General features: G+C 44.4%; 1 pseudogene; it reads left to right on the top strand.

Moving 5' to 3' along the window:
- The first annotated feature begins 414 nt into the window (after positions 1-414).
- On the top strand, positions 415-23,127 carry LOC123448305 (annotated as a pseudogene).
- Positions 23,128-24,641: the final 1,514 nt, after the last annotated feature.

The following is a 24,641-nucleotide window of genomic DNA, read 5'->3' as shown; positions in this document are numbered from 1 at the left end:
ATGCATGCATTTCCCCTACACAACCTAATAAAGTGATATATCATATACTCCAGCATCCTCCATGCATTTACCCTACACAACCTATACCAATAATATTAAACATTCATCCATAAAATGATTAGAAGTAGATCCCCTATAATATACCAGCTCCCTCCAGCATGCATTTCCCCTATACCAATAATATTTTTGCATCATCATGCAAAAAAGATAGATTTCCCCTATAATATACCATCTCCCTCCAGCCTATACCAATAATATACCAATAATATTTCCCCTATACCAATAATACTGGCAGGAGAAGCTAAATCAGCGAAAATAATATGGACCGGAGGGACTATGAATTTACTGGCAACAGAACCAACTTAAACCTGATTGCAAAAAACAGAGCGAAGCCCTGGAATAGCAAGAGCAGAAATGGGGCTAAATCTGCTGACATTTCATAATGCTTTCTTTCACTTGATTATATGATACAAGATGAAAGCAACTAAAGTACAAGCAACTACAAAGCCCTGATATAGAAGCTTCCTGGAGCTGGAATATCCATCTACAAATACGTGGAGGCTCTGATCAAAATCCAAAGAGGCCCTGTCCATCTACAAATCCAAAGCTGCAGGGGAATAATCACCTTGTGTAGGGGAAGAAGCTCCCTCCAGCTCCCAGCTCCCTCCAGGGGAGTAATCCAGCCGCTCCCTCCAGCTCCCAGCTCCCTCCAGGGGAGTAATCCAGCCGCTCCCAGCTGCCTCCCAGCTCCCAGCTCCCTCCAGCCGCTCCCTCCAGGGCTACAGCCGTCGAACACCACACCAACTCCCCTCGCAGCTCCCTCCAGGGCTACAGCCGTCGAACACCACACCAACTCCCCTCGCAGCTCCCTCCGCCGCTCCCTCCGCCCCACACCAGCTCCCTCTGCAGCTCCCTCCGCCGCTGCCCGCACCCTCGCCGCTGCCCGCCCCCGCACCAGCTCCCTCCGCCGCTGCCCGCCCCCGCACCAGCCACCGCCGCCGGTCACCTCCGGATTAGCCTCCGCCGCCGGTCACCTCCGCATCAGCTCCCGCCGCCGGTCACCAGATCCGCCGCGCAGTGGGAAAACTGAAAACTGCAGTGGGTTAGATTAGGGAAGGGCAGGAAAGAGCAGTTGTATCTATATAAAGTTACTATGTATACAGTTAGTTCTATCAACTAACACAAGTAGAGTCGCTAGTGCAGTGGTGCGGACCTACCAATATGTGCACCATGTGGACAGACCACAAACAAGCCCATTAGCAAGCCCAATATAAAAGTAAGATGGAAACAAAATAGCCAACAGAAAAGTAATATGAAAAAAAATTCAATACATTTTATGATGTTTTTATAATCGTCGTAAAAATTATGTTACATCGTGTTACGATGTTTTTATAATTGTCGTAAAAGTTATGACGATCTCATCTTATGCGGTTACGACGTTTTTGACTCACATCGTCGTAATTTATGTGTAGATTTGATCCCTTCAAACGGTTTACGATGATCTCGGATGAAATCGTCGTAGATTTATGACGAATTCATCAACGACGTTTTAAAAAACGTCAAGTATGAGCATATTTCTTGTAGTGTGGAACTACTGTCGGAGGTCTTCACGGATTGGCGCAATGCCCCTGGATATCCGGACCGATAGAACTCAGTGGTGCGCGCCCATATTAGCCTACACGGTTTCATGAGGGCGCGACCCTAAGCTCCGTAGTTTGTTGACATTATGTTACCCATGGTGTAGACAATGGTGGAGAAGGTCATGGTGCCTAAGATTGGAGGTTCAGTAATGGAGGAGCCGAACTTCAAGGGATGGAGGCTTTGTCTCATAGGCCGGTGCTCGTATTTGGCTGGTGGGATTTTCCCATCCACTGTGGACACGGTACCCGTAAGTTTGGTGTTTGATAACTTTCATGAGCATTGGGGGCAAGTGGGGGTAGCAACACTGAAGGATTTATTTTTGGTGGTGCTCCTTGATAAGGACATAAACATCATTGTTACACCCACAACCCCAGTTGCTATACATACTGTACCAGTTACTAGAGCTCGTGCACGCCAATTGAATTACTAGGTACTTCCGTTTCTTGGGAATACTTCTAATGTTCATGAACATATGATGCTGTCTAAGTTAGATACTTTTGTTGCGGTCATGGATGAAGGACCTAGCATGGACAAGAAGGGTATCCGTTGGAGCCGGATCAAGCATGGAGAAGAAGGTGCACGCACGGGAGAGAACAATGGAGCTTTCACTGGTGATTTTCGCACTTTAAAGCCACCATAAGGACAGCATGAAGGCTTTGGATGAAATATTCAAGACGTCACTTTATAAATTTCGTCCATAGGCTATTATAGGTGTTGCGCCACCTTATTTTTGGGCCACGCACATGTAATTTCGAAATACCATAATATAGGCTATTTTTAGAGTCTGTATGTGTGGGGAAACCGAGTTTAGGGCTGTTTTCGGACCCCTCCTCCAAGGGTCACGAAATTGCCTCTCCATTCCCTCATATATACAGCCCTTAGGACACCGTTTAGACTTGGATTTTGTTTAGATTATAAGTTCGCCATAGCTGCAACTTCGCATTCTTCATTTGTGTTCTACGACAAGACAAATGCGCCATAGAACCCCACCTTCATCAATAAAGCTTTCCTCTTATATTCGCAATATCTTGATTGCATCTTAGTTTCTTGCTTGTTCTTCGTATGCGTGCAGGAAACAGACCTTCGTGGTCAGGTTGATCGTGCTCTGGCGTGGTCAATAACCTCTCGGAGTTGGTTTGGTGATTGCTAAGGCGCGACGTCCTCACACGTTCGTAGTCGGATCATCAAAGTCGACTCTACAAAAATGATACCCACGATCTCATCGAAAGACAGGGAAACTTCACCTCTATCAAGTGGTATCAGATTTCCAGGTTGCTCGGTGAGATTTTACCAGTTTTTCGTAGTTAGGTTGCATCTATTCTTCATACCTATTGTCCACGAAAAAGCCATAAAAAATTAGGGTTAGATCATCATATCCGAACCAATGTGAGCCTTTGCATAGTCTTTTCAGTAGTTTGCTTAGTTGAATTTGCGGTTATATCGTCGTGTCGAGTTGCTGGTCTTAGTGTCTAGTCCTTTAGAGTTTCGAGTTCTGTTCACAGGTTGTCACGCCGCCGCCGCACCGTCTTTCATCGTAGCCATATATCACCTCCACGCTACCATCATCGCTGCTGCCATATACCACCTCCACGCTACCATCATCGCTGGTGCCATATACCACCACCACGCCACCATTATCCTTGCTGCCATATACCACCACCATATGCCCACCACAATCCTAGTCTGCATCCTTTTCGTCTTAGGTTAATTTCGAGATCTGTTTGATTTCAGTTTCGCGTTTCCTTACCTGAGTAGGTTTCAGAAGAAAAAAAAAGAGTGGCACGCTTTCCAGAGCACTTTTTAGGCCAAAATTTCGAGGGGTGAATTTTTTCCCCTATCGTTTTGTTAGGATTTTTAGAGACTTTTGAGACACTCACCATCATAGTGATTTTTTTCGCAATTTTTGGTCGTCGCAACCCCGAATTGCTCCAGAAATTTTTTAAAAAATGTCAATTTTTTCGTGCCTATCCTGTTTTTTGTGCTTGGGAAGAGTTTCGAGACACTCGCCATTATAGTGATTTTCTGAAGAAAAAAAAGCGCATAGGAAAAAACAGAGCGCAAAAAAAAGAGGAAAAAAATCAGAGTGGCTCTTCCCTTGATTAGTACGTGTCGTTGTGGCTTTGTTGGTGTTCTAGGCTCGCGTCGGTCTAGCCTAGGACCAGCACGGTACCGTCGTTGAACGTTTTTTCAATTTTGCATCTCTGAACTGATTATTGCTGACCCTTCTTGCTACCATATTATAAGCCTTCCTAGCTTCACATACATCTACATCGTGTGTTTGACACCACCTGGCAATCGCTCTATCCAACCTTTGAGAGTTTGACTACACCGGTTGCCGATCGCCACCTCCTACTGGGTAAGAATTGCTAAGAAATTAAGATTTGCTTGACGGATTTGTGACACACCACCACCACCACCACCACCACCACCACTTCCTAGTAGTCTGTAGGTTCATATTCTTCTGTGTTCCTATTGCTGCTAACTGCTACTTCTCAAACAACAGCGCAAAAATTGACACGTTGACGGAGACTTGCTTGCGTTGGTTTTTTCCTTGAAGAGGAAAGGGTGATGCAGCACAGGAGCAGTAAGTATTTCCCTCAGTTTGAGAACCAAGGTATCAATCCAGTAGGAGAATCTCGTCAAGTCAAGAGTACCTGCACAAACACAAACGAGCTTGCATCCAACGCTATAAAGGGGTTGTCAATCCCTTCAAGATTGATTGCAAAGTGAGATCTGAAGGCAGAAAATGCAACAAAGTAAAAGAGTAAGGATGAAAATATGGTGTGAAGTAGACCCGGGGGCCATAGTGTTCACTAGAGGCTTCTCTCAAAATAGCAAATATTACGGTGGGTGAACAAATTACTGTCGAGCAATTGATAGAACCGCGCAAAGTCATGATGATATCTAAGGCAATGATCATACATATAGGCATCACGTCCGCGACAAGTAGATCGATACTTTCTGCATCCACTACTATTACTCCACACATCGATCACTATCCAGCATGCATCTAGTGTATTGAGTTCATGACGAACAGAGTAACGCCTTAAGCAAGATGAGATGATGTAGAGGGATAAACTCAAACCAATGATGAAAACCCCATCTTTTTACCCTTGATGGCAACAACACGATGCGTGCCTCGCTACCCCTTCTGTCACTGGGTGAGGTCACCGCACGGTATGAACCCAAAACCAAGCACTTCTCCCATTGCAAGAATCATAGATCAAGTTGGCCGAACAAAACCCACAACTCGAAGAGAATTACAAGGATATGAAATCATGCATATAAGAGATCATAAGAAACTCAAATAAGATTCATAGATAATCTGATCATAAATCCACAATTCATCGGATCTCGACAAACACACTGCAAGGAAGATTACATCGGATAGATCTCCATGAAGATCATGGAGAACTTTGTATTGAAGATCCAAGAGAGAGAAGAAGCCATCTAGCTACTAGCTATGGACCCGTAGGTCTATGGTGAACTACTCACGAATCATCGGAGAGGTCATGGTGTTGATGAAGAAGCCCTCCGTATCCGAATCCCCCCTCCGGCAGGGCACCATAACGTGCCCCAGATGGGATCTTGCGGAGACAGAAGCTTGCGGTGGTGGAAAAGTACTTTCGATGATCTCCTGATTTTTTTCTAGGATTTTAGGGAATATATAGGTGAAAGACCTAGGGCAGAGGAGGCCCAGGGAGCCCACAAGCCTGGGAGGCGCGGGCCCCCTGGCTACGGCTAGGGGACTTGTGGGGTCCCTGGTGACCCTCTGCCTTGGTTCTCAAGTCCCTCGATCGTCTTCTGTTTCGGAAAAAATCTTTTTGAAAGTTTCGTTCCGTTTGGACTCTGTTTTAAATCCTCCTCTGAAAAGGGTCAAAAACACGGAAAAAACAGGAACTGGCACTTGGCACTGAGTTAATAAGTTAGTCCCAAAAAAGATATAAAAGGCATACAAAACATCCAAAGTTTTACAAGATAATAACATGAAACCATCAAAAATTATAGATACATTGGAGACGTATCACTAACCATGCCAGGATCACACGACGAGGAGATCGACTGGGAGAACCTGACCAACCGGGAGCTCCATGATAAATTTCAGCAAATGATGTCTGACCAGGTACATGATTTTGTGACCATCTTTGGAGAGGCCATGGACAAGCTCAAAGGTATGGAGAAGAAATTCGACACCAAGATGAACGCCAAGTTCAATGAGGTGCTGGCCCGATTACCACCACCAGTTGCAGCTGTTGTCCCTCTTCAACCACCACAACAACGACTACGAGCGCGATGCGTGCCTGTCAGCCAAGTGCAGAATTTTGGTGTTGTTGCTCCTCCTGCTGCGGCTGGTCCTGTTGCTGGTACCACCGAGGTTTCTGCGGCTGAGAAGATTGAGGAGTATGATGATGATTATGATGGTGATTACGATGATGAGGGAGAGGTTACTCCAGTTTAGCACCAGGAACAACAACCACCACGACAAGCCGCCGGACGTCCACATGGATACAATCGCAACGGTAGGGAAGCACCACACCCTCAGGTACGGAATCATGACCATCTCCCTAAACTTAAATTGAATATTCCTACTTTTGATGGTCGCTATGTTCCTGATATATATCTTACTTGAGAGTTAGAAACAGAGCAACGTTTTACATGCTTGCAATTTCCCGAAGATAGATGTGTTGCTACTGCTGTTTGTTCTTTCACTAGTTTTGCTTGTGTTTGGTGGTCTAAATATTGTAGAATAAATCATGCTAATATTCCAACTACTTGTCCTTCTTTGAAAACTGCTATGCGTACTCGTTGGGTTCCACCATATTATCAACGTGAATTACTTCAAAACTTGGAGCGTTTAAGACAAGGGAAAACGTATGTAGAAGAATATTATGATGAATTACAAACTGACATGATTAGATGTGGTATTGTTGAGGACAATGAAGCTATGCTTGCACGTTTTATGAGTGCATTAAATAGAGATATTCAGACTATTCTAGAATATAAGGATTATAACAATATCACTCGTTTATTCCATCTTGCTTGCAAAGATGAATGTGAAGTACAGGATCGACAGGCATTGACGAGAAATAATTTTTTTGCAAGTCGCACTTCCTCATGGACGCGACGAACCACATCTACTTCCACACGTCCTCCTGCATCAGCACCGCCTCCTTCAGCCGCCAATTCAACCAGAGATACCAGGAATCAAGTCCCTGCACCACACTTCTCCAAGAGCACATCTTCCTGGCCCGCACAGAGCTCTTCTTCATCCATGTCATCCACAGGTCAAACACATAAAGTTATTTGTCGTCGTTGCATGGGTGGAGGTCATTATGCGAGAGAGTGCCCATCCAAGCGCATGATGATTATTACCGAGGATGGTGGATATGACTCCGCCAGTGATTATGACGAGGAGACCCTAGCTCTTATTGCAAGTGAAGAACGGGGTGTTGGTGATACTAAACAAGAGACACAATACATGGCTGCTGACTACGCTGACAGATATGAAAGCTTAGTTGCTCAACGTGTTTTAAGTGTGTAGGTAACACAGGCTGAGCAAAATCATAGGCACAACTTGTTCCATACTAAGGGAGTGGTAAAGTAATGTTCTGTTCGCGTAATCATCGATGGAGGGAGTTGCAACAACTTAGCTAGCATGGGATGGTGGAGAAGCTGTCTCTCACCACCAGACCACATCATCATCCTTATTATATCTAGTGGTTCAACAACAGTGGCAAGGTTAAGGTAACACGTACTGTTCGTGTGCATTTTAGCATTGCTACATATTCTGATTTTGTTGATTGTGATGTGGTACCCATGCAAGCTTGCTCCGTTTTACTTGGTAGACCATGGCAATTTGATAAAAATTCTGTACACCATGGTAGAACAAATCAGTATACTCTTGTTCATAAGGATCAAAATATTACTTTGCTTCCTATGTCTCCTGAACATATTATGAAAGATGACATTGCTAGAGCTAGTAAAGCAAAACAAGACCTACATAAGAGTGAAAATCAGATTGTAGCAAAGGAATTTGAGCAATACTATAAGCCTACTAAATCATCATCTAGTGTTGCCTCTGAAATAAAACTGAAGAGTGGTTGTTTACTCGCCACTAAATCTGATATTACTGATTTGAATATTACTACATCTGTTTGCTATGCTTTCGTATGCAAAGAGGTATTGTTTTCACTCGAGGACATGCCATCCTCTTTGCCTCCTGCTGTCATTAACATTTTGCAGGAGTTCGCTCACGTCTTTCTACAAGACGTGCCACTAGGATTACCACCTATTAGAGGGATTGAGCATCAGATTGACTTAATTCCCGGTGCATCGCTATCCAACTGTGCACCATACCGTACCAATCCAGAGGAGATGAAGGAGATTATGCGTCAAGTACAAGAGCTGCTCGACAAAGGTTATATACGTGAATCTCTTAGTCCTTGTGTTGTTCCTATTATTCTAGTGCCGAAAAAGGATGATACATCGCGTATGTGTGTTAATTGTAGAGGCATTAATAATATTAGTATTCGTTATCATCATCCTATTCCTAGGCTAGATGCTATGCTTGATGAATTAAGTGGCTCTATAATTTTCTCCAAAGTTGATTTGCGTAGTGGATACCATCAAATTCACATGAAATTAGGAGATGAGTGGAAAACGACATTTAAAACTAAGTTTGTCTTATATGAGTGGTTAGTTATGCCTTTTGGATTGACTAATGCTCCTAGCACTTTCATGAGATTAATGAATGAGGTTTTACGTGCTTTCATTGGACGGTTTGTGGTAGTCTACTTTGATGATATACTGATTTATAGTAGATCTTTGGAGGAACACTTGGATCATTTGCGTGTTTTTTTACTGCTCTACGTGATGCATGTTTGTTTGGTAACCTTGGGAAGTGCACCTTTTGCACAAACCGAGTATCTTTTCTTGGCTATGTTGTTACTCCACAGGGAATTGAAGTTGATAAAGCCAAGATTGAAGCTATTGAGAGTTGGCCATAACCCAAAATGGTCACACAAGTGAGGAGTTTCCTTGGACTCGCCGGGTTTTATAGGCATTTTGTGAGAGATTTCAGCACCATTGCTGCACCTCTCAATGAGCTTACAAAGTAGGATGCGCCTTATTCCTGGGGTACCGCATAGGAAGAAGCCTTCACGGTTTTGAAAGATAAGTTAATACATGCTGCTTTACACCAACTTCCTGATTTTAATAAGACTTTCAAGCTTGAATGTGATGCTAGTGGAATTGGATTAGGAGGTGTGTTATTACAAGATGGTAAACCTGTTGCATACTTTTCAGAAAAATTAAGTGGGCCTAGTCTGAATTATTCTACTTATGATAAGGAATTATATGCTCTTGTCCGGACTTTGGAAACATGTCCACATTATTTATGGCCCAAAGAATTTGTCATACATTCTGATCATGAATCTTTGAAACATATTAAAAGTCAAGCAAAACTGAACCGTAGACATGCTAAATGGGTTGAATTCATTGAGACTTTCTCGTACGTCATTAAACACAAGAAGAGTAAAGAAAATGTTATTGCTGATGCTTTGTCTCGTCATTATACTATGCTTTCACAACTTGACTTTAAAATATTTGGTTTGGAGACCATCAAAGATCAATATATGCATGATGCTGATTTCAAAGATGTGTTGGAAAATTGTAAAGAAGGGGGAACATAGAACAACTTCATCATTAATAATGGATTTATGCACTGGTGGAAAAAAGGCCTTTGGTCGCGGTTCGCAACTGCCATTAGTCGCGGTTGCGCAACCGCGACCAACTAAGCGCGACTAAAGCCCCCCACCTTTAGTCGCGGTTGCTTAAGAACCGCGACTAAAGGCCCGTCCACGTGGGCGCCAGGCGGCCGTCGGGGCGGAGGACCTTTAGTCGCGGTTCTTCTGTCCAACCGCGACTAAAGGCCGCCACAGGTTTAGGGTTTTAGCGCGCGCGCCCCCCCCCCTAAACCTGTTTTCTGTTTAATTTGTATTGTTTTATTTCTTTTGTGCTTTATTTTAATTTTGAAGGAATTTCATATATTCTACGGTACTACATACATGCATATGAATGTACAATTTCAAACAAATTTGAAATTAGAACCAAAAAGAATTCAAGAGGAATATACAATATATATTCAATATCATCGGATGACCATATACAATTTTGAACAAGTTTCCATACATAATTTAATGCATATAAAGTTCTACGTCCTCGTAATGGTGTTCTCCTTTAGGATGGAGGACTTCCCTGCTGAACCATCCAGCTAGTTCCTCTTGAAGTGGTCGGAAGCGAGCTTCTGGACTAAGCATCATCCGGAGGTTATTCCTCTTAGCATTGGTATCACTCGGAACCCGCTCAGAGGTGTATCTCCGGATCATCTCACAGACATAGTATCCACATAGATTGGTCCCCGCTGGCTGAATATCCCCAGCATTCTTCGGCTTTGACCTTTTGAATTCTAGCTCTTTTTTGAATTCACCGACCTTTGTATCTACGAACCGTCTCCAAACCCTACGAGGCAAAGAAAATTAAATGAACAAGAGAGTTATTAGTTACTTGATATTAGGAAATGAACGAAATAGGCCGATCGATATAGAGCGCAAATGAATGAAAATAATTACTTCTGCAGCATTCTTCTCATGCCGCCCCAAAGCTTTGGATCCATATTCAGAGAGTCGTGGACGAGACATTCTGAGGTGTTAACTTTAATTACTAGCAGAATCCAGTGGAACCTGCGGACACGATACATGCACAGTACGTCATGCATAACTCATCGATTAGCCGGCCACATACCATGCATGGAGTAAACAAAAGAGAATGTGCTCAAGACAGAAACACTCACCCAAAATGGTAAGGAAATAGAATATCACTTTTGAGTTCCTGCTTTGTAAGAAACTGCCACAGGTCTGCCTCCATGTCGGCGGGGTGATGCTCCAACACATGTCCATTAACGATGTGTGGGTCAATGAACCCAACATCATGGATGTTCCTTACTCTGCATTCCTTAATCTTCATTCTGCATGTATAATAGCGGACACAACAATATAATTAGGACATATATATAGTGCAGGCAATATGAACGAGATGGGGTAGAAATAAATCACTTACAGAACGTAGCAACTGATGATAGATTTGTCGAGATCGCGCAGATTGAAAAGCTGGAACAATTCACTCAGTTCAATTTGTACATAGTAATGTTTGAAGTGATGCTCATGTCTAACTTCCGCATAAATATAATCTTTGGCGCTTTTATTTTTTATGTAACCCTTGTACCATTTCAGCAGACCTTTCATTTGTGGAGGTAGATCCTTTTCCTGCGCAGGCTCGACGAGAGGCCCATTCTTGACATATGTAATTACTACCTCCTTCACTGGCGCCTCATCAAGGCCTAACAGTTCACGAAGAGTAATACCTAAGTTGGCCGCTTGTTCTCTGGCACTCGTTGCAGTCAATCCCTGTGCTGCCGCAGCTTGTATGATCTCGGGGGCATCCGGACCGGCGGCTTCCACTATAAGCGGGGCAATCGATTGTTTACTTTGTTCCCCGAGCTGGGCAACTTGTTTCCCGCTTTTTTTACTTTCGGCCTTCTCCCGCTCTTTGTTCTCCTTGAACATGAGTGCCTGCCTGCGAAGTTCACGTGCATAGTCGTCAGGCAGATTCTTCGCGGCTTGGGACGGTGTGCTCAAAAATGACTTAGCCCACTTCTTTTGCTCATCAGAAAATACTGGCTTGGGCTCGGGCTCTCTTTTCTTCTTGCAGTCCGCCTTCCATTTCTCCAAATCAGCAGCCGCGGCCGCGTCGACTTCCTCGGCACTACGTTCCCAAGGCCTTGTGGGGAGAGGCTTCAGTGATGGCTCCGGTACCTTTGTGGTCTTAGGTACATAAGGGTCCGGGTTAATAATCCAGGACTGCTTCTGCTTCTGCTTCTTTGCCGGAGGTGGATTGGGGGGCGGCGTCTGATCACCCGCCGGACGAGGACTGGGGGGCGGCGTCTGATCACCCGCCGGACGTTGTGGACTGGGGGGCGTCGGCTGACGTGACGGAGGTGTAGGTGAACCGCCACCACCACCACCACCACCACCACCGCCACCGCCACCACCACCACCGTAGGGGGGTGGACTTGTTGTCCTTGGCGCCTCGCCTGGAAACTTGATAAACTTCTTTTGCCATAGAATGAAATGGCGCTTGACATCTCCAAGTCTTTTCTCCCCTTCAGGTGTAGCAATGTCAATCTCCAGGTCCTCAAACCCTTGGACTATGTCCTCCACCGTGACACGAGCATAGCCATCTTGAATGGGGTTGTTGTGGTGGAGTGCTCCAGGTAAACATGGTAAAGCACTGCCGATGGCTACCTTCATGGACATGTTCCCGATAGGATAATACAGATGACATTCTTTCATCTCCTTTATATCGTCCACGGGGTAGCGAGGAGGCTCCGGTGCAGTAATTTCGACCACCAGAGGCTCCGGTGCAGTAATTTCGACCACCAGAGGCTCCGGTGCATTAATTTCGATCGTCGGTGCATCTGCACCAGCCGGTGGGGCCTCCGTGGAAGCCACGCTGCTTCTCCGCTGCTGGCTTCCGAGATCCGCTGGATGATCTTCATGCTGCACCCGAGCTGCATCTCTTTCGGCTACTAGTACACTCATGGTTTTCTTCATCACATCCATTTCCGATGCCAACCGCGCCACAACATCTGCTTCCCGATCCATCTTTCTCTTACGGCTTCTGTAACCGTACGGGTCATCGTTCTGGGGGAACCCTATTTTCCACGGAATGTGCCCCATGCCTCGTACACGTCCTCCGTGTTCAGGATTCCCGAGGGCTTTTGTCAGCGCGTCGTTCTCTCTCTTGAACTTGATCTTCCCCTCTTGAGCATCCCTCATTGCGTCAATAAGGGCTTGGGTGGGTTTAATTAATTTGCCCCGGTAAACACACTCCCCTGTCTCCGGGTTCAGCGTTCCCCCATGCCCGTACCACCAGCTTTTGGCCCTTGGGTCCCATCCCTCCGTACCTGGACGGATTCCTCGCGCCCTCAGCTCATTCTCCATCTTCTCCAACCTAGGCAACAAAATGCGATACCCTCCTGGCCCCATAATATGATTGTACTCCTTCTTAGCCGCATTTTCCTTATTTTTTTTCGATATTTGAATGAACTGCTCCGATTTCTTTTGCTTCACAAATTCTGGCCAATCATGTTTCAGTTTCTCATATTGTCCTTTGAAATCCGGAGTCTTGTTCTGCTTGACAAAGTCATGGGCTAGATTTTGCTTGAATTTCCGGAATGCGTCGGCCATCTTATGAAGAGCGAACTGTTTGACTAGCCTCCTCCTCTCCTTGTTTTCCTCAATCTTGTTACCCTCCTCATCGAATTTGTTGTATTCCGGAGGTAGAACGAAATGTTCCATAAGCTTCTTGAAGCAATCTTTTTTTGTTCTCTTATCGACAAAAGTGAAACCTGCAGCAATTCGTGCCTTCTTTGGCTCATTCCACTCCTGGACGGTGATCGAGACGTTGTCTCTAACAACGGCTCCGCATTGGCTGACAAACTTGGTGGCGTTCTTGCGGGGCTCCAGCGGCCTGCCGGTTGCACTGTCGACAACCTCGATGGTGCATGTTTCTCCTTGTTTCATCGTCTTGGTTGCGCCACGCTTTGACGACGTACTCGATTGTTTCGACGATCCGGCCGAGGGCTAAAATAAGAAAGAGAGTCGCGCGCGTTAGTACACACATATTTATTCAAATCAGTTAGTTTGTATCACCAGAGGCTCAATGTATATATATACCTCGGCGCCGGAGGTGGTTGCTACTTCCATTTGAAGATCGTCGTTTATCGACGTTTGTTCGGCATCATCTTGCTGACGGCGCCCTTCATCTTCACCGTCAAGGTTCAGATAAGAAGAGATATCATCTTCTTCTTCTCCGGTCGGCACATATAGAATATCGCCGTTTATGATGCCGAACATATGTGCTTCACCGTCCGGATCATAGTTGTCCATAATCGGGTCAGCTCTATCGTCCGCCATTATGTCAGTCCTGAAAACATGTAGTAAAAACAAATTAATTAAGTGAAGAAGGGGGGCGGTGGCGAAAGGGCGGTGGCAAAAGGAGGGGGCGAGGAAGGGGTGGGAGAGGGTGTCGCGGTAGAGCGCGAGACGGGGCGGCAAAACATAAATTGGTTCAATGTTTTCTCAACATCATTGTCATGGCCAACATGTACAGCTGATCTACAACATCATTGTCATTCATTAAATGTTTTCTCAACCAACTGCCGAAAGTCTCCATGTGGGCCTTCCTAATCCAGGATTCAGGCTTCCCCGGGTTGTCAGAGCGTAAAATATTCTTGTGTTTCTCAAAGTACGGAGACACCAAGCTGGAATTGGTCAGTACAGTGTGGTGTGCTTCAGTCAGAGAATGGCCGTCCATACATATCGTTGATTTCCTTCCGATCGTGCCTTTTCCACTTAGTCTCCCCTCGTGCCGCGATCGAGGAAGACCAATCGGCTTAAGGTCAGGAACAAAGTCAACACAAAACTCAATTACCTCCTCATTTCCATAGCCCTTGGCGATGCTTCCTTCTGGCCTAGCACGGTTACGAACATATTTCTTTAATACTCCCATGAACCTCTCGAAGGGGAACATATTGTGTAGAAATACAGGACCGAGAACGAAAATCTCTTCGACTAGGTGAACCAGGAGGTGCGTCATAATATTGAAGAAGGATGGCGGGAACACCAACTCGAAACTGACAAGACATTGGATCACATCGTTCTGTAACCGTGGTAGAACTTCTGGATTGATTACCTTCTGAGAGATTGCATTGAGGAATGCACATAGCTTCACAATGGCTACTCGAACATTTTCCGGCAGGAGCCCCCTCGAAGCAATCGGAAGCAATTGCGTCATAATCACGTGGCAGTCGTGAGACTTCAGGTTTTGGAACTTTTTCTCCGCCATGTTTATTATTCCCTTTATATTGGACGAGAATCCAGACGGGACCTTCATACTGCTCAGGCATTCAAAAAAGATGACCTTCTCTTCTTTGGTCAGAGCGTAGCTGGCACGACCTTGAAACCATTCCGGATGCCGGTCATCAGGGTCTTTCAAACGTTGCTGGTCCTGCCGTGCTTCCTTTGTATCATTTGTCTTCCCATACACGCCCAAGAAGCTTAGGAGGTTCACGCAAATATTCTTCGTAACGTGCATCACGTCGATTGCAGAGCGGACATCTAGGACTTTCCAATATTCTAGCTCCCAGAATATAGATTTCTTCTTCCACATGGCTGCGTGCCCGTCAGCTCCCTTCGGAACTGATTGTCCGCCAGGACCCTTTCCAAAGATGACTTTCAAATCCTTGACCATATCAAATACCTCAGCACCAGTGCGTTCCGCAGGCTTCGGCCGGTGATCTGCCTTGCCGTTGTAATGCTTGCCTTTCTTTCTTACTGGATGAATTTTCGAAAGAAATCGACGATGCCCAAGGTACACGTTCTTCTTACAATTTGGCAAATGTACACTTTCAGTCTCATGTAAGCAGTGCGTGCATGCATTGTATCCCTTATTTGACAGTCCCGAAAGGTTACTAAGAGCAGGCCAATCGTTGATGGTTACGAAAAGCAACGCTCGTAGGTCAAATTCCTCTTGTTTGTGCTCATCCCACACACGGACACCACCCCACAGCTGTAAAAGTTCATCAACTAATGGCCTTAGGTACACATCGATGTCGTTGCCGGGTTGCTTCGGACCTTGGATGAGCACTGGCATCATAATGAACTTCCGCTTCATGCACAACCAAGGAGGAAGGTTGTAGATGCATAGAGTCACGGGCCAGGTGCTATGGCTGGAGCTCTGCTCGCCAAAAGGATTCATGCCATCCGTACTTAGAGCAAATCTTATGTTCCTTGCGTCAGCTGCAAAATCTTTGAACCATCTGTCGATCTTTCTCCATTGCGTTCCATCTGCGGTGTGTCTCAACTCCCCGTCCGACTTACGGTCCTCTTTGTGCCATCGCAACAACTTGCCATGCTCTTTGTTCCTGAACAGACGTTTCAACCGTGGTATTATAGGAGCATACCACATCACCTTGGCGGGAACCCTCTTCCTGGGTTTCTGGCCCTCAACATCGTCACCAGGGTCATCGCCTCTGATCTTATAACGCAATGCAGTGCATACCGGGCATTCATTCAAATTCTCGTATTCACCGCGGTAGAGGATGCAGTCGTTGATGCATGCATGTATCTTCAGAACCTCTAAACCTAGAGGGCAGACAACCTTCTTTGCTTCGTACGTACTGGTGGGCAACTCGTTATCCTTTGGAAACATATTCTTCAACATTTTCAGCAAGTTTTCAAATGCCGAGTCAGCTACACCTGCCTCTGCCTTCCATTTCAGCAAATCCAGTGTGCAGCCCAGCTTTTTCAGACCATCATCGCATCCGGGGTACAGCGCCTTTCTGTGATCCTCTAACATGCGATCCAAATTCTCCCTCTCCTTTTCAGTTTCGCAGCGTCTCCGTGCATCAGCAATGGTCCGACCAAGATCATCAACGGGATCATCACGTGCCTCTTCTTCACCTTCCCCTTCACCTTCAGCATCCTCCATGAAAGTATCACCGAAATGAGCAAGATAGCTTTCATCGATGAAATCATCCCCTTCTTCATCTTCTTCCATTATAACCCCTCTTTCTCCATGCTTGGTCCAACAATTATAGCTTGGCATGAAACCGTGCCGAAGCAGATGCATGTGAACATCTCTTGAGGAAGAGTAACCCTTCTGATTCTTACAGTTAACACATGGACAGATAACAAAACCCCCCCGCTTGTTCGCATTAGCCACTACGAGGAAATCTTTCAAACCCGTAGTGAACTCGCCGGAGAGTCGGTTAACGTACATCCATTGCCGATTCATCTGCATTATTATAATATAAAATATATAATTAACCATAATGCATTTGTTAAACTAACTAGCTACAAACAATATAAATTAAACAATGAACTACACACATGCATATTTTATCAATGACACATCAAAGGTTCATCAAGTTGCTAACCGCGATCGAGGAGTGTGGCTCCAACACTTCATGTCATGTTTGTTTCATGCTCTTGGGGCATTTCATCAAACACCTTATGTGCATAAGAGGAACCAAAAGCAAACCTAAACCCTAAGTGTGAAGAGAATGGCTCTAAATGGCTAAGTGTTGGCTGCTGGATGGGTATATATAGGGGAGGGGCTTTAGTTGCGGTTGGCCTGGCAAACCGTGACTAAAGGTGCCCGAAGGCCTTTAGTCGCGGTTGTCCTGGCCAACCGCGACTAAAGCCCCTCACGTGCACCAGCTGGCCACCGAGCGCCCTGGGCCCAGGCCTTTGGTCGCGGTTCACCTCCAGAACCGCGACTAAAGGTCCCATTAGTCGCGGTTCCTACAGCTTCGCGACTTATGGGGCTGGACGGAAGCCTGTTTTTCCACCAGTGATGTTTCGTGCTAACAGGCTATGCATTCCAGCTAGCTCCGTTTGTCTTTTGTTGTTACAGGAGGCGCATGGAGGAGGATTGATGGGACATTTTGGTGTAAAAAAGACGTAGGATGTACTTGCTACACATTTCTTTTGGCCAAGGATGCGACGGGATGTTGAGCGTTTTGTTGCTCGCTGCACGACATGTCAAAAAAGCTAAGTCACGACTCAATCCCCATGGTTTATATATGACTTTGCCTGTACCTAGAGTTCCTTGGGAGGATATATCTATGGACTTTGTTTTAGGTTTACCTCGAACAAAGAAGGGGAGGGATAGCATATTTGTTATCGTGGATAGATTTTTTTTAAATGGCACTTTATACCCTGTCATAAAAGTGATGATGCCGCTAATGTGGCTGATTTGTTCTTTCGTGAAATTATTCGCTTGCATGGTGTGCCAAATACGATTGTTTCAGATCGTGATGCTAAGTTTCTTAGCCACTTTTGGCGATGTTTATGGGCTAATTTGGGGACAAAATTGTTTGTTAGTACTATATGTCATCCCCGAACTGATGGACAATCTGAAGTAGTCAATAGATCTTTGTCTACTATGCTTAGGGCTGTTTTGAAGAACAATCTAAAACTGTGGGAAGAATGCTTGCCTCATATTGAATTTACTTATAATCGTTCGCTGCATTCTACTACAAAGATGTGTCCTTTTGAAGTTGTGTATGGTTTCCTACCTCGTGCACCTATTGATTTGTTACCTCTTCCATCTTCGGAGAAGGTTAATTTTGATGCTAAAGAACGTGCTGATTTGATATTAAAGATGCATGAGTTAACTGAGGAAAACATTGAGCGCATGAATGCTAAATATAAACTTGCTGAAGATAAGGGTAGAAAACATATTGTCTTTGCACCTGGAGATCTTGTTTGGTTGCATTTGCGTAAGGATAGGTTTCCTGATTTGCGCAAGTCAAAGCTAATGCCGCGTGCTGATGGTCCTTTCAAAGTCTTAGAGAAAATAGATGATAACGCATATAGACTTGAGCTGCCCGCAGATTTTGGGGTTAGTCCCACTTTTAACATTGCAGATTTGAAGCCATATTTGGGTGAGGAAGATGAGCTTCTGTCGAGGGCGACTTCAGTTCAAGAAGAGGAGGATGATGAGGACATCAACACCATTGTTACACCCACAGCCCCAGGTGCTATACATACTGGACCAGTTACTAGAGCTCGTTCACGCCAATTGAATTACCAGGTACATTCGTCTCTTGGGAATACTTCTAATGTTCATGAACATATAATGTTGCCTAAGTTAGATACTTTTGTTGTGCTCATGAATGAAGGATCTAGCATGGACAAGAAGGATATCCGTTGGAGCGGGATCAAGCATGGAGAAGAAGGTGCACGCACGGGAGAGAACAATAGTGCTTCCATTGGTGATTTTCACACTTTAAAGCCAGCATAAGGAGAGCATGAAGGCTTTGGACGAAATATTCAAGACGTCACTTTATAAATTTCGTCCATAAGCTATTATAGGTGTTGCGCCACCTTATTTTTGGGCCAGGCCCATGTAATTTCGAAATACCATAATATAGGCTAGTTTTAGAGTCCGTATGTGTGGGGAAACCGAGTTTAGGGCTGTTTTCGGACCCCTCCTCCAAGGGTCATGAAATTGCATCTCTATTTCCTCATATATACAGCCCTTAGGGCACCGTTTATACTTGGATTTTGTTTAGATTACAAGTTTGCCATAGCTACGACTTCGCGTTCTTCGTTTGTGTTCTACGACCAAACAAAGGCGTCACAGAACCCCACCTTCATCAATAAAGCTTTCCTCTTATATTCGCAATATCTTGATTGCATCTTAGTTTCTTGCTTGTTCTTCGTTTGCGTGCAGGAAATAGACCTTCGTGGTCAAGTTGATCGTGCTCCGGCGTGGTCAATAACCTCTCGGAGTTGGTTTAGTGATTGCTAAGGCGCTACGTCCTCACACGTTCGTAGTCGGATCATCAAAGTCGACTCTACCAAAACGATACCCACGATCTCATCGAAAGACAGGGACAACTTCGCCTCTATCACTCCTCTAGTGCTGACTCGTCACTTTCAGGGTGAAAACCTAAGGCTTGGCCTTCACCGGTTGTGTCTTGCAATGGCCTTACTAAAGGCATTGTTCTGAGAGCTCTCACTTCTCTAGGAGGAAAACTTAAGATCTTTGATCGGGCGACAACAACGCTTATGCACTGTTATTTTCTTGCAGGCGTCACTTTTGATGACTTTTTTGTATTCGGGGTGTTGTCTTTAGTGGTGGTTACCGTGCTGCAGCATCGTCCCTGAAAATATACCAGTAGCGTGAGAGTTAGGCGTTTTGGCTCCGAGGCTCATCCGCACCCATGCTAAATAAACAGTCAAAACAAATACTAGATATATTTAAAAAATTCCAAATTTTTTTGTCATCATAGAGAATTTGATGTGTGATGCCCGCTCCAAATTTCAAATTTCTTGGACATCCGAGTAACTCTCGGCAAAAAAGACAAATTTGGAGTCTTTTAAAAAGTATACTCTTCATGTATTATTCGGAACCCAATTGTCTTTTTTCATGAGAGCTACTGAAATGTCCAAATGGTCTAAAATTTGAAACGTGCCTCACACATCAAATTATCCATCTTACACATTTTTTTTGGATATTTGTAAATTTTTGTGAAATTTTTTATGATTTTTTATGACCGAGTGCAGATGAGCCCGAGCTCATAATTGGATATTCAGTTATTAGAGAGACATTGCACACTGATCAATTTAACGAGACCATTGTCTATATGCTATGCCATGCTATTAACGACGGTATAACGTGCTATTTTTTTTAGTGGCTGTTGCTGAGAGTAGTTGATAACTGTGGTGAGGCCTTTGTTCTTTTTTTTTCTTTTCATTGTCAGCCTATGTGCATCCTGGATATGTTTTGTGACATTTTGTTGGTGTAGTGTTAGGTGTAACCGGTATCTCCGCCATGTTAACATATTCTCGTTGTAAAAAAGAAAAATTCAACGATGTGTATATCGACCTCACTAGCTATAGGTAGCTAACCTAAACCGACTCAAACTAGAGTAACTAAGCCTAGTAAGACTTGGGAATCAATGTTTGGTTGGATGGTTAGGAGGGCGGTGATATCTTCAGCCCATCAGGGTTTAAATCCTAAACTTGATACTAGTGTTTGCATTTTTCTGAATTTATTTTAGAACTTTCGACGATGTATATTCGGCGGGGGAGACGTTCTGTCGACTATGTAGACGTTGTGTCGACCTCGTCAATTTTAAAATGATGTGTTGGATCAATCTCTCGAAATTGCTTGTAGGCTTCATAGAGTTCAGTGTATTTGTGTTTATGTGAGCGTCTGCACCGGTATTCTGTTAAATATTAAATCTATTAAGACACTCAGACTACTACTACTCTTGGACTTACTTTTTAGTTTTTACAAGAAATCGTGCATACACTACTACCTGATGGCAACTGCCTCTTTCTACCGTATAAGACATAAACTAATAATTAGTTAACGACAATCTCAGCCAGCCACTACTATCAAACAAAACTAGTTGTTGATCGTTGATGGTTTTCCATACGACAATCTCAGCCAGCCACCATTCTTGTTGGTAAACCCACATCTTCAGGTTTTTAGAGAGATTCCGGCCGTCAATAGTCAGTGGAGGACCCATCGAACAAGTGGTCACAGCCTTGAGCGGGCGCCCATCTGGCCGCATACGGCGTCTTCAACCTTTAGCTCGTAAATGGCTTCTGGGTTCTGGCCGAGCCACTGAAGTTAGCGGGGGCACGTCTCCGTGGGGAGAGCCTCGTGCATCCCGGTTTATAAGGACCTCCATCCCCAAGCCCCCTCCACTCTCCCTCGAGCACTCCGCCGCCGCTACCACAGCTTCCGATCTCAGCACCCGCTCCTTTCTCCGGATCCCTCGCCATGTCGGCCGCCGCGCTCAGGGCCCAGTTAAACGCCCTGGTTACGTCCATGTTCGCCACGGTGAGCCCCCCTCCCCCCCACCCCTCCCTCTCTGACCCCGTTGGTTGCTGGTTTGCTGGCTTGCCTTCTCGTGATGTGATGTGATCCATGTAGGGTACGGTGGACGAATATTTCCAGTACCTGCAGTCGATGGACGAGGATGGCAGCTCAGGCCCGGGTTTGGTCGCCGAGGTCATCAACCAATTCATTGGCAACGCCAACGGGATCCTCAACGACATCGCCGGCCTTCTGTCAGCCCCCAACCCCTCCTCTCTCCATCAGCTTTTCTCATCTCATCTTGGTCCTGATTTCGTCCGCTCTGCTTCGCGATTCGCAGGAACCAGCCCGTGCTAGACTTCGATAAGGTGGACGACCTGGTGCATCAGCTCAAGGGCTGCAGCTGCAGGTGATGATGATAAGCCTTTTTCTTTCTCCCGCCCATTTATAACTGTATGTTTGTTCTTCGCTGCATCCATGTCGGTGTGATTTAGATGTTGTTTGTCATGGGCATGCAGTTTATGTCGTTGTTTCCATTGTTGTGTTATGTTGTCATAGGTATAAGTGTCCAGTTTACTTGTGTTTCATGTAACAGAAAAGTAAAGGTATTCATGCCAACGGCAATATTATGGCTACCACGCCGCGTTGTCAACATTTCTGGTATTAATTTGGTATATATATGTGTGTAACCCCGATGGTAGTTTTTTTGGTGTCTCCACGTTTATGATCGGATGTGTCGGCGCGGTGTCGTTTGCGGCTGTCGGATACACATAAGTATAAGTTCTGAGTTCTGTTGTTACACATGGAATTATCATTATCCATGCCAATGGTCATGATATAGCTCTTCAAGGAATACTTTGTCGTCTTGAGGACAAATCTATTATTATTTAGCTAATGGCAATATACATCTTGAGTACATCTACAATTGCATTTAAAGCTACCGCTATTATTTTTATGGTTGATCAAACAATTTATTGTGTTTACAACCCCTAGATAAAATGGCTCCTTGAGAACATCATTATGACAGCAGCAACGTTTAATATGTTTGAGAAACTTATAGTGTCCTGATCTTGCTCTTTTTGGCCTGTATCAGTGTCGGTGCTAAGAAAGTGAACCTCTCCTGCATGCACTTCAATCAGTACATCGAGGCAAGAAGCAAAGAAGGGTCAGTATATTTAGCACCTTATTATATATGTTGCACAATAATTATTCTCCACACTCTCTATTGTTCACATTCTATATGTAAACCTGCCGGCTAATTTCCTATTTTATACCACTATACTATGTTCATACCAATCTAATATTCTTAAGGACTGGCGTTCACTTTATGTGCAACCATGTGATGGTAGAACTTGGTTCATTACTGAATATGCCTCTTTGATTATTGTATTGTAACTTGCTAGTTCTAGACTTACGTTTATAGCATGACTAAGTCTGAGATGGCTAGATCTAATTATTTTTCATGCAGAGGCTTACGATTTCCATAAATCCATTCGCGTAACTATTCACTACATAATTTGACAATGTGGTATGTTTGCATTACTGCAGGTGCCTCATGGCGCTTGCTCTTCTTAGGAATGAGTTTTGCGATGTGTGCAACAAGTTCCAGACAATGATGCAGGTAGCCCCTTATGTACCTATGTTGGCTTTTGACTTCCAAATTCTGACTAGTGTTATAATCTACGGACCGGTCATGGATTGTTTAAGAAAGCTTGATCTCATTATTTTTGCTATTGATATTTATTTAGATATATTCTTTGTTTTATTAGGTATCTGAAATGTTTCTGTCTTATTTTTTGTCATGACATTTCAGTCGCTATATTGGGTAGTTTTAAGCTGTATAGGTTCTTTGTTTCTCAAGGTGGCCAATGACCGGAATAAGATACCAACCACCTTGTAACATGGCTGATTTGTGAATCCTTGTGACTTGATAAACATTATGCGCTTTAGGCATGTCGTAATCATTATTCTATTCTTCTCTTGATGCAGCTGGAGCAACAGATCGCGGCCTATGGTCCTAAATAGTAGCGGTCAAAGCAAAAAAAAAGCCCCAATGTGATCCCTCCCATGATGGGGTGTATCTATCTCCAAAGATGCAAACAATGTTCAACATGTGTCTAGCTTTGAGGCGGTTATAAAATAATATGGGTTATCTTGCGTAGGAACTATAGTCTAGCAAGTTTTCGAAAAGTTCGTTGTCATGTGTCTATGTCTCTGCCAAGTCTATATCAGGTTGACCCTGTTGGGCTTTCCCGCCTCATGCAATTTGTAAACTCTTTACCTGGTTGGTTGGTTAATGGTGTCTTCGGTTTGTCATACACGTCTCTTTACCTTTTTTGAAATGTTGGTGCCTCTCTGTGAGCAAGGGGAAAGGTTGTTTGGTTCTCTGAAACTACACCTGAGTGAGTGCCAATCCATGTTGGCCAGTATAATAGGAGTTTCGCTGGTTGGTCTCCACTACGACCAGAATCTCTGGAAAACCATCACCGGAGAATGAACCAGCTATGTGGGCGGAGAAGAGGATGAGATTTTTCTGGGAGGGGGAGAGAAGGATGAATGGTGTGTGAAATGTAGCCGTGGTAGAACATCGAGGGGGTGATGAATCCAATGACCTAGTGGTTGGCGCGGCAAAGTGCTGTGAAGCATAGGAGAACCTGGGTTTCTTAAGTATTGTCCGCTACGGACGCCGTTACCTACACCAAGCATGCCCGTGTAAAGGTCGTCACTTCCATAAAAACTTTTGCATTACATATTTTTATTAGCGCACAATGGGATATCAAAGATCAATGAATTGATCCATTCACAAATTTGATTTAACATTCTGGTTAGCACTAGACAATACTTAGTCTAGTGATAAATCAACATATTAGAACATATATACACGTACCAACTTGTGGTTGAATGGTTAGGAGGACAGTGCTATCCTAGCCCATCCTAGCCCATCAGGGTTCGAATCCTATATTTGACACTGATGCTAGCATTTTTTAGAACTTATTTCATGCCTATCAACATTGTGTGTTCATTGTGTGTTCAGTGGAGGAGGCGTTTCTGCCGACTAGGAACGCATCCGTGGCGAGTCAATCTCCAGATGATGTGTCGGCTTAGTCTTTTGAAGGTGCTCATAGGCGTAGGGTATACGTGTGTGCATTCATAAGGATGAGTGTGTGCGTGTATGTTTGAGCGTCTTCGTCTGTACTGTGTTAAAAATAACAAGTATACAAAATTTGTGCCAAATTTGTATTTATATCTGCAGCCCTATAAGAAAACACAAGGAATAGTGTATAACAAACTACTAATTTAAAATACAACTCAAATTCGTTTTTTCCAGCACATTAGCTAATGATGTAAATTTTCAACAAGGAAAGGCGAGCAAATAAAACAATGTTACTTTCAATTCAAGAATATATCGAGATATAAATACGCGCTTGGAAATAATGGTACGACAGAGCGAGTTAACAAGTGCTTGGAACTCTACTTTGGTTTCTTTCCTCACAATTATCCGAAGAAATGGGCTGATTGACTAGCCTTGATGGAATTCT

The sequence above is a fragment of the Hordeum vulgare genome, chromosome 4H, assembly GCF_904849725.1.
Source record: "Hordeum vulgare subsp. vulgare chromosome 4H, MorexV3_pseudomolecules_assembly, whole genome shotgun sequence".
Lineage (NCBI taxonomy): Eukaryota > Viridiplantae > Streptophyta > Magnoliopsida > Poales > Poaceae > Hordeum > Hordeum vulgare.
Note: the sequence above shows the minus strand (reverse complement) of the source record. Positions and strands in the feature narration are given on the sequence as shown.